Raw genomic sequence first — 18,839 nt, forward strand, 5'->3', positions numbered from 1 at the left:
CTTTAACCTGCGCATGGTGATAATCACTATGCTGATCCTATTCCTTTGGATTCTGCTGACCGCTGAGTTCGCAGGTTTCTGCAGAGCAGGGCAATGCATTGTAATCAGATTTTCCCACAGAACTCTATTACCTGAGGGATCTCCAAGACTGGGATTTTTTTTCAGTGATGGCTAATAGAGAGGTTTTATTTTTGCCCTGCGAAAACATGTCAATGTATAACAGTGGACATGGAGATTGCAAGGCCATATATTATTATATACATTGCAGTAGCACCCCACAGCACCAAGGAATATCTGGGCCTCAATGTGCTTGAGATTGTAAAAATACAAACATGATCTTTTCCCTGAAGAACATAAAATCTATGACCAATATAAAGGGGTATATTCTCAGCTGGCGCAAACTGACATAGTTCCATTCAAGTGAGTGACAATCTACACATGCTGAGGATCTGCCCTGAAGTCTTTCTAAGGCAACAGAAAGGGGATGGAAATAATTTGAGAGGCATGGTAGTAAATTACAATATTTGGGTAATCTTTGGAAACATTTGTAAAGAAGTTAAAATGGACCAGAACTGTAACAAGCAGAAACAACATACCATTAAAAGGAACAAGCTGTCTTCCCTTTTAATTAATACCTTTTCTTTTTAGAACCAGCTAATGTAACACATGCGTAACAGCAGTGACCTACATTATCAAAGGGGCCTAATGATTCCAAGTGCCTCTACTTTGGGTGCTGAATTTGAACATCTGCTAAGCAGCCATCCCCTGAATATTAGGCCCCTTTAAGATTTTGGGCACTGAAAATAAGGAGTCATCCAAAAATCATTGGTTATTTAGGAAAATCTAGTCCACTAAGCCTCTTATGTGATCTTTCTGGTCTTTTAAACCTCATCTTCTCTAGGCCCTGCTCACACTTTGTTCATTGCCCTCCTTCTTGTGTTATGTCTAATTCAGATTGGAAACTCTGTTGGGTAGATACCTGTCCTTTTTTAATTGTCTGTAAAGTGCCACGCACACCTTTGGCTCTTTATCAATAATACATAATAAATAATAATAATAAACATTTAGACACCTGGATAAACTGACCATCTGGCATTTTAAAAAGAGTAGTAAAGGAGATTTAGAGTTGGAAATGAAACATTCACTTTTAGGAACCATCTACCATCTAAACCACTGATAGGAACATTCAAAGTTACAATTGCACTATTTCACATCAGCATGCAACTGTCTGTCTGATAAAATGTTTTAGGCTGGATTGTACCTTACGGGCACCATATTGTGTTGGGGACAAGAGAACAACCAGGAGGCATGGTGCTCCCTGATCATTGTTGCTACTCATTTAGATAGTGTGCTCTTGTCCATAGATGGTTAGCTTTATTGTTTCCTAGTGGAGAGGGGCTGGAGCTAAGATCCCACCTCCATTTTGCCTTTCCTTGTCATTTTTGGGGAGCTGTCTTGTGCTAGGTGAGAATATTTGTGCTCAGTCTGTGAAAAGGAATGGAGGGCATCCCTGAGTTCTCTCCCCTTTTTGAGCACCTGCTCAGGGGCTGGGCACAGTCTAGTCCTTTATGTTTCAAATGTGCTGTTAAAAAGCAAGGGTGCTGTGGGTGATCTCCTTCTTGCAGAGCTACACGTGGGATCTGAAATACTCACTTTGGAAAATTCAACCCATGTCTATGAAATATGTATCTCCTGAGAGGAATTTCCCATAAATATCTGGGAAATGTCACCATAGGCTTATGGCAAAGTCAAGAAGTGAACCTTGGCTGACCTGCTGGTGTAGTTAGCTGTAATCCCTCACTTCCTCATGGAGCTGGGCAAACGGTCTGAGAAACCCATGGACCTTTCTGTAAATCATAAATTCAGTGGGCTGTTAGTTTGGGGGATTTGGGGAACAGATTTCAGGAAGTAGTAAGGAATAATGATGTTCTGGGCTGCTTCATCATTTTCCATACGCAAAAGAGTTTACATATGTTGTCTGCTACTTCCCATGTGGATTTGTATTTCCTCCTTGGAAGGAGCTGAACTAGCTTCAAAGTGACATTAATCAAAACTGTATTTTAAATGACAATACTTGGTACTATGGGAATTGCCATTTCTCTAACAAAAGAAATAGACTGTCTGTTTAAATAATAGTCAGGTCTAAGTAAAGGATAGTCCAATCAATATAGATTTCTATCTATATCATAATTATATACGTTCATTTGGTCATCTGGCACATCTTTTCAATACTTGCAATATGCACATTACAATCCTGATTCTGACGGCATCAGAAGGCCAGTGATATGTGCAACTGTGCAGATGGAGCTACACAGTTTGCACACGCTATTGTGGTAATTGCATCCACAGATTTAGTTTGCAATTACACACTTTTTGCATACATCCCTACTCTTCTGATATTTTGAAAGCTTAAGAATACAACCCATCTAGCTTGAGAGTTTGTAATGAATTACCAAAACCCATTCAAAGAACGTAAAAATGTGTCTTTTCTAAAACAACCGTAATTTATCCATGGTTAAGTCTTGAGTGGCAAAGGTGCTGAGCACTCACACCTTCACCTGAACGTAGTGGGGTCTTAGGTTACTCAAAACCTCTAAAATCAGGGCCTTACTGATTTATTCTCTTGGGCCACATTCTGGTCCTATCAAAGTGAATGGGAGTTTTGTCAATTACTTCAGTGGAGCAGGATTGGACCCTTGATTTGTTCAGGATGTGTGTGGGTAATTTCTGAGAAATTAAAATACAGTTAGCAATGATCACTTTCATATTTAACTAGATGGGATCTGTGTAGCATTCTTTCAGTTCATTAAGGTGGAATTATTTCTTAAGAAGAGAAATTAAGACAATTCTGCCAGTACCAACATCTGTAGAGCCATAAGTGTCTACTTTAGGGTCTCTAATGAAAAGAATTCAGAGGAGAGTTACACATGATAAATGGTGTGGGAAAGAATTGATAGATGACAACTGACTAAAAATACATTAAGGGGTGTACTAAAGAAGTATCCATCATGGCCAATATTTTCAAACCTGGGTGTCTATTTCTATATTTGGACACCTAAATAAAAGTGGTCTGGTTTCCAGAGCTGCTAAAAAGCTGCCTTTGCTCCCTAGGCTTGGGCCTAGACCAAGAAAAATTCAGCTGAATCTGAAAATCTTCTGCAGACTCTCTCTTGTCTTTTCCACAGATAATAAGACTAGGAATTTCTTTCGACATTTGGCTATTATAGGAACACAATTTCTTTTAAAACATTTAGGCCAAATTCTGTCCTTGGATGAATGCACAGAGCTTCCATAGAGTTCTTCTACACAGGAGAATTATCACATTCTATAACAACAACAACCCTATTATATAATTAAATTACATGACAAGATACAGAAAAATTCAGGGCTGTAAAAGCCTGTAGTTTATATAGCTATATCCTTTAATCATACATGTACAATTACAGCATACTGCCGGTTTTTTATAAACCCACTAAATAAAAAGCAGTGGGCAGATTTTGGATATCATTAGGCGATGAGGAAGATCTATGGATGTATAGATTAAGTAGACATTTTGAGGTAAAAACTATGTGAACACAAATTCAATGTTTTTGCTCAAGTAAACATTGCTGGGGTGACTTGGCTACAGATCATTTTAAGTAGCAAACATTTTTAAATACAGAGCTGCTTGTGTGTAAAAGTTAGACAAAACCTAATCTTCAGAAGGGTCTTCCAGAGGTCACTAGAACCTGGATCATATCCAATTGTATAAACCCTTGTACGTTTGGAAAAGTTGTCTATTTAACTGAGAACACTCACAACATTCTTCTGATAGGTGGGCTGACTCTGGAATAAAACACAGCTACTAAGGACTTTATAAAGTTATTTGTGGGCTTAAGCTCAACAAGGTAATTCATAGCCTATCAACCCTGAAGTTGCTAGGTTTTGGAAAAGCTGAAGAACTAAAAAAGAAACGTGCTTTGATTTGTTATTAATAGTATCACAGTCCTGGGATCGCAAATTATTACCTTGCTGCTTTAATTGCTTCTGCTTACTCTTGACAAAGGATCACTAGATCACACTGTTATCTTTTTGGACAAAATGGTTTCTGTACAGATGATCTGTACAGTTATGTTACTCTTCAGTTGTGTCTTTAATTTGTTCTCTTTCTTTTTTGCATAAATCTCTTTGATGATCAATAACCAGCATTTCAAGTTTATACCTTTGTACAAACTTTCTGCTTCCATCTACCTGCAGCCAAAAAGCCTGTGAACTTCTCACACCAGAAAGGAGATGGGTATGGCACTTGTGAATTTATATCTGAACTCCTCTGGGAAGGGCTGAAAAGTCATCCTTCCCCCGTTCTCATCAGTCTTCTGTTTCCAAATCTTGCATGGAATGAGCTGAACCAGCGCGCCAGCTCTTGGGAGAATTTATATCATGGCTGAGCTAGAAGAGGTGTGCGTGTAATTAGTTAAAACGATGGTGGTGGTAACAGGTTTTGAAGTACTCTCTGAAGCAGCCTGCTTCAGTCACATGACATCCTTGTTTCCCTTTCCACACGTCACAGACCAAACATCTGAAACTGATAGCCTGACTTCACTTAACTTTAGTCAGTCACAGTTAGGTCATCTGGGCCAAGGACTACCCTGGTGAAAGGAAGGAAACTGACTCCACAGGAAGGTGAAGAGGTTCACCCACTAGGATTGGAGGAGGGGAACTAACTCGGCTGAAGCCAACTCATCGTAATTCACTGCTCTAAGAAACATTAGCAGTGCTGTTCAGAGGGTATTCTGGGTAGCTACAGCAAAACTATTTACACAGTGAAAGTCCTGGTGCATTCATCAAATATTTAATATGCCATCCGTTTACTAACAGGCTAAGTTTTCTCTTGTGTGGGACAAAAATTTGAAGCCAGACTCAAATAACGCTCCCCCTCCACCCCCCAAAAATCAATATAAATCTACATTATTCCAACTATTAAATATAGATGTCTGGGATCAACTTCTGTCCTCCATTTCATCCAAGCAAACCCACTGATTTACGTGACCTATTGTTCTCCACCATCTGTGTGTTAGTGTTCTGGAAGTGGCTGTTTATATATATAATTAGTACGATACCATATTGCTGCTGACTAAGGAGCCAGGCACATCAGGGACACAAAACTACCCACAAAGCTCTTTTCCTGCTTAAATAGTCTCTAGCTGGTATGTGTCCTCCCTTATCTCTTCCTTTCTCAGAAGAAACTTCAGTTTAGAAAACATGAGGTGAATGTTACAGAAATGGTGAAGTACTGGATATGCAAACAAATGTGTATTTGGATATTTGGCAGTTGGGAGACCGAGGTTCTACTCCCTCCTCTGCCACAGATTTCCTGTGTGACCTTGGGCATGTGCCTTGGGGGGTCAGATTTTTAAAGGTGTTTAAATGCCTAAAGCAGCAGATAGGTGCCTGGATTGGAGTTAGACATGCAGATAAGCATCTAGTGGGATTTTCAAAAACATTTACATCTTTAAAAATCTGGCCCTTGGTCTTTGTGCCTCAGTTTCTTATGTGTAAAATGGGATTAATAATACATACCTATCTCACTATGTTGTGAGGATAAATAGACTGAAGACTGTGAGGTGTTCAGATACTGTGGTAATGGGGGACATATAGGTACCTAGTTAGATGCAGTTTTATTTATTATATAATGGGAAGTGAATGCGTGCTTGGCAGGAGGGGGTCAGTTTTGTTTCTGGGCCATATTTTCTTTCTTTGAAAGCAATGTTTTCACTAATTTTTGTAAGGCACCCGACCGCAGGACACCATAAAACCCAAATGCATATCCTGATCCTGCAAACGCTTACCTTGCTTAGTTTCACTCCCCTGGTGTGATCGGTCCCACTGAAGAAGTCATAGGACCGCTTGTGTGACTCAGGCTAAGTGCATTTCTAATCGTGTATTAAAAACTGCCCTCAGAGCTCTGAATCCCCAGTATGTGTGTTACATGCGGTAGAGTGAGCCTTGCAGGCTAGAGGGACTATGATTATTATTTTAGAATGTATTTATCCACGAGCTTTGCATTCAAGATTTGACAGGTGGCCCACGCTTCATACAATAAGTAGTTTTCTGTGACAGTTCTGTGTGAATTCAGTGCAGAAAAGTTACCTTTTTAAATATAAAACACTGTTCCCTTGCACTTCTCTGAACCTCTGCAGCTAGATCTGCCCATCAGGAGGAGGGAAACTAGTACACGATCAAAGACTGTATCCTAATGCTTATGAACTGAGATTATATGGGTAACTTTAATTCTGGTATTTCCTAATGTTAGGGTGCTTCACTTTGCAATCTCTATGTTCTTTTAATGTAGTATATTTACCATTGAGAGAGACAAGGGCGGTGAAGTAATATTTTTTATTGGACTAACTTCTGTTGGTGAAAGGGACAAGCTTTTGAGTGTCACGAAGCTCTTCTTCAGGTCTGGAAAAACTTAAGTAACCAAAGTGTCTATCACTGACAGAGTGGAATGCTTCTTACGTTAGGGTGAGGACCCTGTTACAATTGTAATTGTTGAAATGATTTTATATTTCAAAACTTTGCATTTAGAAGTGATTTGGGTTCATGTTTGTTTTATTATTGTTATATTTTTAGTGCTTGCTTTCTTGTTAATGAAATCAGTGCCTGGTGTTAATGTCTTGTAAATTCCTGCCAGCTTTGTGCCTTTCTTTTTAGAAGTCCAATTAACTGATTTGTGTAAGACATCTGTGGAAAGAAAAAGTCTTAATTTAAATGTTGCAGTCTGAACAAAGAGGGAGTGGGGAGAACCTGCTCCTGGTTTGGTGTTAAAATATGAAACTTGGTAACTGAAGCCAGCGTGAACATGCTTACCACAAACAAACGGGGAAAAGCAGACGTTTATTGCCTCCATCAGCACTAATGCAGAGTCCCCTCGGCTATTCCTTTAATCCATAAAGCTTCCTGGTAGATCCAAGATGTGAGGCCTTTCTGTAATGACTTGGCAAGAGAAAGGGTCCAGAACTTCTCTGCAAACACAATTAAGTTGTCAAAGACAAATACCGTATTTGAATTAAAACTATAAATCTGTCATCTCTACCTACTCTACATCAAATAGCAGGAAAAGAAGCCCTCCCATCTAACTAACAGCCTTAATTACCAGAGCACTGTAGCCTTTGAGCATGACAGGGCTGATGACAGTTGACCTTGTACGCCAATCACAGAGTGGGATCAACTTGATGTATGAGAATTACTGCCTGAAGTATCATAGCAAAGAGAGCAGGGCCAAGATGGAAAATTAAGTGCCTAACACACAGTTGGCACTATACAAATAAATAATAACCACCTTTGTTTGAATCCATTTATACTGGAATGAGCAACATAAAAATACACAGAAAGAGCATATGACTGCGTCTTCCTCCAACTCCTACATTGCCTCTGGTACAGCTGCACTTGGGGTAGCAACAGTAGAAGCCCTACTCTTGGGTAAAAATTCACAAAGATTTCTATTACTGTATTATCCAGCCTTGCTCAGAGCAGCTCTAAGAAGCATAACAGTAAAAATGCCAGTGGCCACCAAAGGCCTGTCTATGCTAGCAAATTTTCCAAAATATCTAGTGTAGACAAGGCAAATAGGACACATGCAGTGAGTTAAAGGAAGCTGAAATTATTGGAATTTCCTTTTTCGTAGTAATCAGGTTCCCAGGGAGTCAAACTTTGTGGCTGTTGTATTATTATTAGTGAATTCATGAATGGTACAGCAAAGAGGGGAAAAAGTTCAAAATACAAAACAAAGTAAGGCGATAAGGCAGATGCATAATGCAAAAAAGAAAAATGTCTAAAGGGCTTAGGTAGGGATCACAGATTCTAGCCATTCAATCAGCCGCGGGTAGTATGGTCAGCTTTTGTATGTAATTTTACATTAGGGAATTATGTAGAGTAATCCCTCTAAATTAGTAGTATTTGAAGATGACACTTAGTTCCTCAAGTTACCTGGGATAATGAAATGATCTCATGTGGCTTACTTGGACATCTCTGAAACTTTGTTTCCTTTCTGACCTTCCTGATTGCTTTTCAGCCCTCTTCAGTTCCCTCTGATGATCTCATTAAACTCTTCACTATTCTCCAATGGACCCTTTCTCATGGGTAATACTGGATATTTTACTACCCCAGACTAATGGAGTCAGTCACAGAGAGGGAGCAGTATATGCCCCAGGATGAAACCCATGTGAAGTAAAATACAACACATCAGTGGTATAGCACAGAAACTGTTTGTGGAGAATACTCATGGAATTTTGGAAAAGTCTTTGACATCACTGGAAAAGTGTCATGAACATAAAGAAACTGCAAGTAAGATGCTCAGAAAATCTCCAGTGAAGATGATCTATAAAAAAATTTGCTGAATATGAATATACTGAAATTCACACGGTAGTAAGTTATCTGTACAATACATTGAAATAAGTCACAAAAAATGCACACATAGGGCCAAATTTTCAAAAGCAACCTCTAAATTTGCACAAAAACCAAGATTTGTGAGCACAAATAGCTTTTGTGTATGTAAATCAGGTACTCTAAATATTACAGTCTTCATTATATTACAACACGTAATTTCAGTGCACTGTATCATATTAAACACATATATGCATGTATGTTTGTTTCTACATTTACATCTGTACATTGTGGGAAGGTGTACATATGCAAGAATTTAATATTGTTCATGAGAGTGAACATGCTTACCACAAATACAGGATGGTGACAGTGAAATTTTGTATATAAGTATCTGAACCGGATGGTGAAGGGGAGAAATAAGCAAGTATCCAAATGGTAGAAGAGTGATACAAGGCCCACTTTGAACCTGTGTCTCCCAAATTGTACCCAAGTGCATTACCATCGTGTCAGAACATGAGCATGTGAAAAAAATGTGGTTGTGAAGGACATGATGAAAGTTCTCTGTCCTTCATATATACATCAGTAGGTACCCTGTTCATCTGTTCTGTATTTAGGCATTTTTTATTAGGAGCTCTGGAGATAGACTAGCAGGTAAATGTTACACTACATAATCATCTACGGATGGAGTCTACATATCAACAACCATATGTTAAGGACAGGAGAGGCAGAAAGAAGAAATGTGGTAAGAACCAGAGAGTATGAGGTAAAGTGCCGAGATGTGTATATTATAGACACAGCAGTTCTCTCCATTTGCTGAGCTAGAGGAGCTGCTTCTCTGGCTTGACAAGTAGGAGGGTGTGTTGTGAATACAAAGCTCTGGAGTGGGATTCTGGACCCAAGGAAGTGACTGAGAGTGTTGCCACTGGCTTTATTAGGGCCAGGATTTCACCTCCTGAGTTTATATTTGGTTTATGCTGTGCATGAGTAAGTGTGGTATTTGAGTTTACATAACCACAAGTTGCCACAAAGTGAGACAGTAATATTAAAGCCAATCTGTTATTATAACCACTATTATGCATTAGCAGGATGTAATACAAAGCACAGCCTCCTCCTCCTTAAGATAAAGAAGTAGTTGCTAGATCTATAACTCTTAGAACATAGTCTCAAAACTTTTCCTTATATTGCCTGGATCCTGCCACATTTCTCTTTTCAGTCTCTCAGCCTCTCCTGTCCTTTTAACATATCATTGTTGATATGTAGACTTCATCAGTAGATACTTACCTACCTAACTTCTCCAATGCTCCTAATAAAAAAATGCCTAAATATGTAACAGATGAACACGGCACCTATTGATGAATACGTGAAGGACACGGAACTGTCATCATATCCTTCACAATCACATTTTTTCATTTGCTCATGTGCAGTATAATTCACTTCTGACATGATGATAATGCACTTGGGTACAATTAGGGGGAACTACAACTACAAAGTAAACCTTGTACCTTTCTTCCTATATGTAGACTCTTGAGTATTCTTCCATCCTTCACACAGCTCCAATGTGCTTTTCTATCTTGATTCATAATCATGAATAATATTTATTAATGCATATTTGCCCCTCTTGAATCTCCCTTAAAGGTATTAAATTTAAAGGCAGAAACAATCATATACATTGCTAGATGAAGGAAAACTAGTATAACTTCTGAGGAGTGGCGAAATAAAACATTAATATCTTCTTCAGAGAAGGAAATTTACCTCCGCAGAGAAGTGGGCAATAATCTACATATCCATGCATGCACTTTGTGTGCAAGAATGTCTCAGTGCACAGATTATAGAATCTAGTTGTCCACTGAGATGATTATATTTAAATTTAATTTACATATACAAATTATAGTGCCTGCATATTCAGGCATTAAGTGAACTAAACTGTACTCACAGGTGATTACATCTGCAAAGTTACATGCATACAACTGGAGATCGGGTTGAGGCACCACTGAATTTCAGTTCCAATAGTATTTGCATGCTGTATATTTACACATAGATTCTGTGGTGACAGGTACATTAGCATTACTTTTGATTTTATGAATATACATGTGTATGTGTTTAAGAATATTCTGTGCTACTGTGTACACATCATTATGCACTGTATGTGTTTCACTAAGATGGAAGTGTTCAACATAAATTAAATCCCTCACTAACTGCATCTAAGAGCAGTCCAATATTCACACTATATAAGGAATTCTTTCATACAGAATGACACAGTTGCTGAACTGCCGTGTTTGTTTTCCATTTGCCTTAGGGGAAAACTTCAGATATATATAATTACTAAAGGTCATAAATGCCCTTGAGGGTATTAAAGGTGGTGGTAGGGAGGCTGGAAACTGAGAAATTATACAGAGGATGTGAGACAAGAAAATCTAAGGTAGTGGAAAAGGGGCTGGAAGTCTGAAAAGAACATTCTTCTTTATCACTGTGAGGGCACTCCTACACGCTTCACATGGTTAAAAACGAATTATAAAGAGGGAAACCAGGGTTATGTGTTTTGTTTCCTGATGCTGCTGCAAAGACAGCTTCACAAGTTAAAGATTTGTACAGATCCAGAAGATTAGAATAAAGCCAAATCGGAGCACTCCTCCATGAGAGTAATTGAAGAGGTCAAATCTAGACTCCAAAATGCAAATTTTTTTGATGAAAGACAGATTTTGCAGGTTAGGCTTGATAGTGAAGATGAAAAGTTTTGGCCTTTCAACTCTTCTTTTGGCAGATACATGCTAATCATGCACACAGAGCTGGTAGAGCCTTGCCCTGTGGCTGGATACTTCCCAAGCTGTTTGGGACCCACCTCATTGGCCCATATACCTTCATAGAATCATAGTACTATAGGGTTAGAAGAAACCGCAAAGGTCATCTAGTCTAACCCCGTGCCAAGATGCAGGATTTGTTGGGTTTAAACCATCCATGACAGATGGCTATCCAGCCTCCTTTTGAAAACCTCCAGTGAAGGAGCTTCCACAACCTAGGCAGTTTGTTCCATTGTCCTACTGTTCTTTAAAAGCTTCTTGAATCTGAGCATATTCCAGGAACTGCCCATGGCTGGGTTCCCTTGACACAGTCTCAGGATGCAGATCCTCTGTCCTGCACTACCTTCTGAGAGATGAGTCCCTGCAGTCCAACTATCTAGCTTATATGTCAAGTTTATATGTCCCTCTACTAACACCCGGTTGCTTTGTTCTGCTGCGGGTGATTTTCCACTCTCCATTTCACCAAGCCCCTGAAAAGAAACTTAGTTGAACTGGTTTCTCAACTCAGACAACCTCCTTTGCATACCCATCATTTGGTCAGAGCACAGTCATTAAGATTAACAACTCTCCTCCATTGTCCCTGGTCTGGTAGGAATGGATTACAGTCCCCATCAACAAATGGTGGATTCCATTGCTTAGAGGCATTCCATGATATAACAATAACTTCCTAACCTCAACCAGAATGTATAAGCTGTATATGGACAGATTCCCCATATCATCATCATGTTTAAGTGCCTGCTCTTTGGGATTGCCGTAGTATGAGAGATGTACCATGGCATTGTATTTCTGATCTTCATGGGATAGAAGTAATTTTTTATGTTCTGGTGAACTCAGACAAAAATGATAAACCCCACGGAGAGTGCTTAATGTTCTGTAGAGTGACAGAGAAAAGGACCTTATTGAACAGGAACAAATGCCAAATAAATGCTGTAAACACCTGCAAAGCCACTTCATTGTTCTTCTTAGGACTCTCCTTTGTCTTGATGCCTACACAAACTTTGACAATGATTAGGCTGCTGGATTGCTCAGACCACTGCCTACTATGCTGACCAGAGTTTTCTCCTTGTTTCCTTATATTCCCCCAATCAGTCTTTCTGGATCTTTTCGCTTATATTTAGATTGTAAGCTCTTTAGGGCAGGTACTATCTTTTTTGTTCTGTGTTTGTACAGAACTTAGCAGAACCAGGACTCCTGGTTCATGATTGAGGCTCCTAGGTGCTATCACAATATAAATAAAATAAAATAAAACAAAACAACATCAACAACAATTGGGCTGAATGAGATTCTAGTTATGTAGTTAGCAACAGAGGCATTTGACCAGACCCAAATAAAGTGGAGAAAACAGTACAAATGTAAAGACCCCCACACAAAAAGACCTTACAGAGATTCATGGGCATGTTAACACATCTCAGCAAATTCATCCCTAATTTGGCACAAGTAAGTGATGTCCTCATACTGCTCATTGAGGACAGTTTAGAACGACACTGAGATCAAGGACAAGATTGGTTTTGGGAATTAAACAGGCTTGCCATAGAAGTAACTGTAAGGAAATATTTTGAGATTAACCAGAGTCTAAGATCTCAGTCAACACAAGTTAACATGGGCCAGGGGTTGTCCTAGAAGATAAACACTTAGCCTCTGCTTCCAAAGCTCTGACTAAAGCACAATAATACCATGCATTTTATCACCACATCCTTCATAAACAGAAAAGTTACATGTGAATCCTGAAATGCCCAATCCTTTTCCCACCAAAGTCAATAGGAAATTTATCACTTGCCTTCAATGGGAGCAGGACGAAGCTCCAACCAAAGAATATTGTTCCCTAGGGATGGGTACATCATTGGGCTAGAATAGGAGGGATGCAAACTTCCACCTAAAACTCCAGATAAGCCTTTTGGAAGGTTTAGCAAAACCTCAGTTATCTTTTTTCTTCCTTGTTTTTAGAATTGTGTTCATCCCTGCACTTTCTGGTTGTGGCTGAGAATGGAAACACAGGTATTGACACAAAGGATTTTCCACAGGTCTTTCTAGCTCAAACAGGAGCTAGAAGTCTTATGGAAAAAAAGACTGACTCAAACCCTCAAAGTTAGACTTTTAACTTCCAAAGGAGGAGCTAGGTGTATGATTTGGGTACATTTAAAAAAAGCAGCCAAACATTTATTTATGCAATCCAAACATCAAAAAAATCTTTTGAGGTTCACTTATCACTATCTATTCTTCCACTCCACTACCCACCCTCTGTACAGTTTTAATCAGCTTTACCTGCATAATGGGGAAATCGTGGCCCCATTCTCCTCCTCTGTGATGGTAGAGAAACAGGAACTGTGAAGCACATACAGGAAGTGGGTTCCTTCTCAGTTCTTGGGGGAGTTCATTTGTTCAGAGTGATATCACCCACAGGACAGAGGAGTTAGAAAATGAGCTAATCAGCAAATTTAGGGGCAAGGCAAGGGTCACTCTCAGAGGTAGAGGTTGCAAATTCTATATCAGCACTAAGGAGCTGTGGAAACCAAGTAGGCCAATCAAAAGCATGGTGAACTAAAGGAAAATGCAAAGGTATCTGACTATACATTCCAAAAGATCAGTTAAACCAAGAAACGGCTTCAGTATCTCTGCCTAAGCAGATCCATCTGTTCTGAGGAATCTGAGAACACCGAGTGAAAGCATTCCTAATCTCAAGTACTCCTTTATACCTAGGGGTCAAGGTGTCAGATCTCATTTTAACAGATTTCTATCTTCAGAGGCCAGAACTTGAGTCTATCTTTGGGTAAAGAGACCCTAGCCATCTCATCTCAATTTAATGCTGAACACTCATAACGCAGCAATTAGTAGGTGCAATCAGACCCAAATAAAAGGCCAATATCACTGCTTCGTCAAGCGCTATGGGCTTGAATGCCCTCAGCTGAGCCCCCAAGTTGGTTAATGAGCCAAGGTGGGTTGAGGCAGAATCACCTGATTGACTGGCCCGCCTGATTGGCTGCAAGGAGCCAACAGGACTGCATTTAAGCTTAGCAGCAGCAACAGGATGTTAGTTGCCTAGTGCTTATGCCTACAAGTTGTGCATGTCTTGGTCACAGCTTGCCTAGTTTCTTACTCTAGCTGCTAGGCCAGCATGCCTATGTCCTGGTCCCTGATGCACTTGATCTAGGATTTCCAGTGTTTTTTTTCCCCCTCACTAATGTGCTTCTAAGCAATAAAACGTTATTCAGTACTTGACCAAAGTACATAGCTCTAGGTTGCAGTTAGTCTCCCCCACTGATGTTATATTAAGGTTAAAGGCTATTTGGTCGTCTTCTTCAGGTCTCCCTTGTTACAAAAATGATGTCTGTACAAAGGAATTTTTAGATGGCTACAGAGCCCAATTTGTGCACTGCAGATTTTCTCACAGAGGTGACAGGTGTAATCGTGGAGAAGATATAGTTGTTGGTTAGTGTTCTGTCTTTTCTTTCTGTCTTTGTTGCTTCTCTGTCTCATGAGCACATCTGTTCTTCTCAAAATGGGCTGTAGTTTGGTATATGGTATGGCACTACTGTGTTCTGTTCCGTGCCTGCTCCTACCAGTTTGTTGGATTGATACCACCCTTTTTAAGGTGTACTTTCAATATATCTTTGAAACTCTTCCACTGCCCTCTGCAAGCCCTTCTTCCCTGACTTAACTGAGAGGACTTGCTTTGGGAGGCAACTGTCAGGCATACATACACTGTAGCCAGCTAATGGAATTGGTGTTGCATAACCTGCACTTTTTTATGGCTGACATTGGCTTCAGAGAGAATGCTGATGTTATTGAGTCAGTCTTCCCAACCGATCCTGAGGATCCTCCTAAGGCAGCGCTGCTGGAAGCACTCCAGCCGCTTGAGATGTCATTTATAGTTTCTCACACCCATAAAAGAAGGTAGGGATGACAACTGCCTTGTAGACCAAGAGCTTGGTGCCCGTTTGTAAATCTCAGTCATTTGAACACCCATTTAAGTAGTCTTCCAAAAGATGTATTAGATTTCTGTGTCAGTGCTGGCTGTTTGGGATAAATGGCTGCCAAGGTATGGGAAATGGTCCACATTTTCCAGGGGTTCTCAGTCGATGGTGATTTGTGGAGTACAAAGAGTAGTTTGTGCAGGTGTGGCCTGGTAGAGTACCTTGAAACTTCTGATGTTGAGAGAGAGACCCAGACTGTGATAGGCATCTGCAAAAAGATTTAGGTTGCTTTGCAGGTCAGCCTCTGTACATGCGAGGATGACACAATCAATTCAGTGATGCCAATTCTCATGATCTTAGATTTTGTATAGAGACATCAGAGATTGAAGTGTTGGCCATCCGTATGATACTCATTCCCCATTCTGACAGGAAGGCGGTTGTGGATGAGAATCAGGATCACGGCAAGGGAAATGGAAAAGACCGTTGAAGCAATGACATAGCCCTGCTTGACACTGGTGCTAATGATGAATGGTTTGGTGTCTAAGCTGTTGCACAGAATGGTGGCAGTCATCCGCTCATAGAGTAGTCTAATGATGGAAATGAATGTCTGTGGGCAGCCAACTCCAGACAACATCTTCCACGGGGCATCGCATTTGATAGAATCAAAGGCATTGGCTAGATCGATGAATGCCCTGAACAGTTCCTGGTGTTGCTCTCTGCACTTCTCCTGACTCTGTCGTGCCATGAAGATCATGTTAATTGTGCCTCGAGAGGGTCTGAAGCTACACTGTGATTTGGGGAGAAATTCTTCAGCAAGGGAGAGGAGGCGGTTTAGTAGTATCTGGGCAAGGATCTTCCCTGTGATGGAGAGGTGGGTAATACCTCTGTAGTTCCTGCACAAAGATTGGTCCCCTTTCTTGAATATTATAACAATGTTGGCACTCTTAAGGTCAGGTGGAATGTCTTATCAGGTCCAGATTTTGTCAAGGAGTTGGTGGAGTTTGTGCTGGAGCATTGTTTTTCCAGCTTTAAAAACCTCAGCTGGGATGCCATTGGAGCCAGGTGGCTTGTGATTTTTTTTGTCTGGGTGATGGCATGCTGAACTTCCTCAGAAGATGGGGGGATCAGCAAGGTATTTCATTGCTCAACATTGTGGAATAAACTCGATGGTGTCTTCAGAGACCATGGTTTCATGGTTTAGTAGGCTCCCAAAATGCTCCTTCCAGCTTTGTTTAATAGTTGCATTATCCTTAAGGAGGGTGAAGCCATCCTGGGTATGTAAGGGGGCTGGGCCTTTGGAACTTGGCCAATATATCGCTTTTGTTGCTTGAAAGAAGCTTCTTATGTCATCCTGGTCTACAAAATCCTGGATCTCAGAGGCCTTCTCGTGACATCACTTGTTTTTGATGTCGCTTAACCTCCTCTGGACTTCAGCTTGAGCAGGTGATAGGTCTCATGTTTTCGCTGGTTAGAGGAGTCATTTTGCCAGTTACAGAATGCATTTCTTTTCTGTTGAATTAATGCTAGGATTTCCTCATTGTTTTCATCAAGCAGGAGGAAAACCCGGACCTAGTGGCAAGGAGATCCAAGACAACCAGCGGCCTCCCTCTGGCTGCTGCTGTCATCCGCCTTCACAGCCACAGTCAGAGTTCTTAAAGGTTCTCTGATGCACCCGAGCCACTGTTGGGATCTTGTTTTTGGATGTTTTCTACGTTTTCAAATATATTGATTTCAATTACAACACAGAATACAAAGTGTACAGTGCTCACTTTATATTATTTTTATTACAAATATTTGCACTGGAAAAAAGATAAACAAAAGAAACAATTCACCTCATACAAGTACTGTAGTGCTGTCTCTTCATCGTGAAAGTGCAACTTACAAATGTAGAATCTGTTTTTTTACATAACTGCTTTAAAAAATAAAACAATGTAAAACTTTAGAGCCTACAAGTCCACTCAATCCTACTTCACGGTCAGCCAAGTTTGTTTACATTTATAAGAGATAATGCTGCTCGCTTCTTATTTACAATGTCACCTGAAAGTCAGAATAGGCATTCCTATGGCGCTGTAGGCAAGGGGGGCACTGAAGATGCTGTGCCTAAGGGCATGTAAGATGTAAATCCGGCCCTGCTGATGTTGCAAGGTATTTATGTGCCAGATATGCTAAACAGTCATATGCCCCTTTGTGCTTCGACCCCCATTCCAGAGGACATGCTTCCAGGCTGATGATGTGTTCTGATCGATAACAGTCCAAAGCAGTGCAGACTGATGCACGTTCATTTTCATCATCTGAGTCAGATGCCACCAATAGAAGGCTGATTTTCTTTTTTGGTGGTTCGGGTTCTGTAGTTTCTGCATTGAAATGTTGCTCTTTAAGATTTCTGACAGCATGTTGCACACCTCGTTCTTCTCACATTTTGGAAGGCACTTTGGATTCTTAAACCTTGGGTCCAGTGCTGTAGCTATCTTTACAAATCTCACATTGGTACTTTCTTTACGTTTTGTCAAATCTGCAGTGAAAGTGTTCTTGTATTGAACAATATGTGCTCGGTTGTCATTCGAGACTGCCATAACACAAAATATATGGCAGAATACAGGTAAAACCACAGAGCAGGAGACATACAATTCTCCCCAAAGGAGTTCAGACACAAATTTCATTAAAATTTGTTTTTTAACAAGAGTCATCAGCATGGAAGCATGTTCTCTGGAGTGGTGGCCGAACCATGAAGAGGCATATGACTGTTTAGCATATCTGACATGTAAATACTTTGTAACACCAGCTATAAAAGTGCCACGTGAATATTTGTTCTCACTTTCACGTGACCTTGTAAATAAGAAGCGGGCAGCATTATCTGCCATAAATGTAAAAACTTTGCTTGTCTTAGCAATTGGCTAAACAAGAAGTAAGACTAAGTGGACTTATTCTAAGTTGCTAAAGTTTTCCATTCTTTTGTTTTTGAGTGCAGTTATGTAACAAAAAAACCTACATTTGTAAGGTGCACTTTCATGATAAAGAGATTGCACTACACTAGAGTACTTGTATGAGGTGAATTGAAAATACTAGTTCTTTTGTTTATCTTTTTTACAGTGCAAATATTTGTAATCAGAAATAATAATATAAATAAGCACTGTGCAATTTGTATTCTGTGTTGTAATTGAGATCAATATATTTGAAAATGTAAAAAAAATCCAAAAATATTTAAATAGATTTAAATGTATTCTCTATTATTGTTTAACAGTGGAATTAAAACTGTGATTAATCGCGATTAGTCACGCTGTTAAATTTAAATTGTGTGATATGGTGCAGGCAGGAGGCAGTAGAAGAGTGGTGGATGGGAGGTATGTGAGTCCCAGAATGCTCCGGGCCTTATTCCCTGCTGACTAACTCAGAGCCACTGGGGGCAATAAGGAGCAGCTGAGGCTGATTAAGGTTCAGCCAGGTGCTCCATAAAAGGGCTCCCCCCAAACACAAGGGGCACAAGCTGGAGGAAGTAGGAGTGCTGTGCTGTGCTGTGCTGAGGAGCGGAACGGAGCAGAGCAGAGCAGAGCAGAGCAGAGCGGACTGGAGAGCAGAGCAGAGCTCTGCAGTCGAACAGTGAGGAGGAAGGTACCGGCTCAAGAGGCCAGAAAGACTGAAGGAGGGGGAGAATTAGCCCAGGGGAAGAGTGTGCCATCTGGAAAGCAGTACCAGCAGCACATAGCTGCTTCTCATAGGGCCCCTGGGCTGGGACCCGGAGGAGTGGGTGGGCCCGGGTCCCTACCCC

At 40.4% G+C, this 18,839-nt stretch overlaps 1 long non-coding RNA gene across 1 annotated transcript; it reads right to left on the reverse strand.

Moving 5' to 3' along the window:
* Positions 1–6,863: 6,863 nt before the first annotated feature.
* LOC137167202 (uncharacterized) lies at positions 6,864–13,971 on the reverse strand. The gene is made up of 3 exons (XR_010924052.1): positions 13,856–13,971; positions 13,425–13,662; positions 6,864–7,004 (listed from the first exon to the last, which is right to left on the reverse strand). It is a non-coding gene; the product is annotated as an uncharacterized lncRNA (long non-coding RNA).
* Between the last annotated feature and the right edge of the window lie 4,868 nt (positions 13,972–18,839).

This window comes from Emydura macquarii, unplaced genomic scaffold, assembly GCF_026122565.2.
Source record: "Emydura macquarii macquarii isolate MOO-44397 ecotype Brisbane River unplaced genomic scaffold, CSIRO-AGI_Emac_v2 contig_2897, whole genome shotgun sequence".
Lineage (NCBI taxonomy): Eukaryota > Metazoa > Chordata > Testudines > Chelidae > Emydura > Emydura macquarii.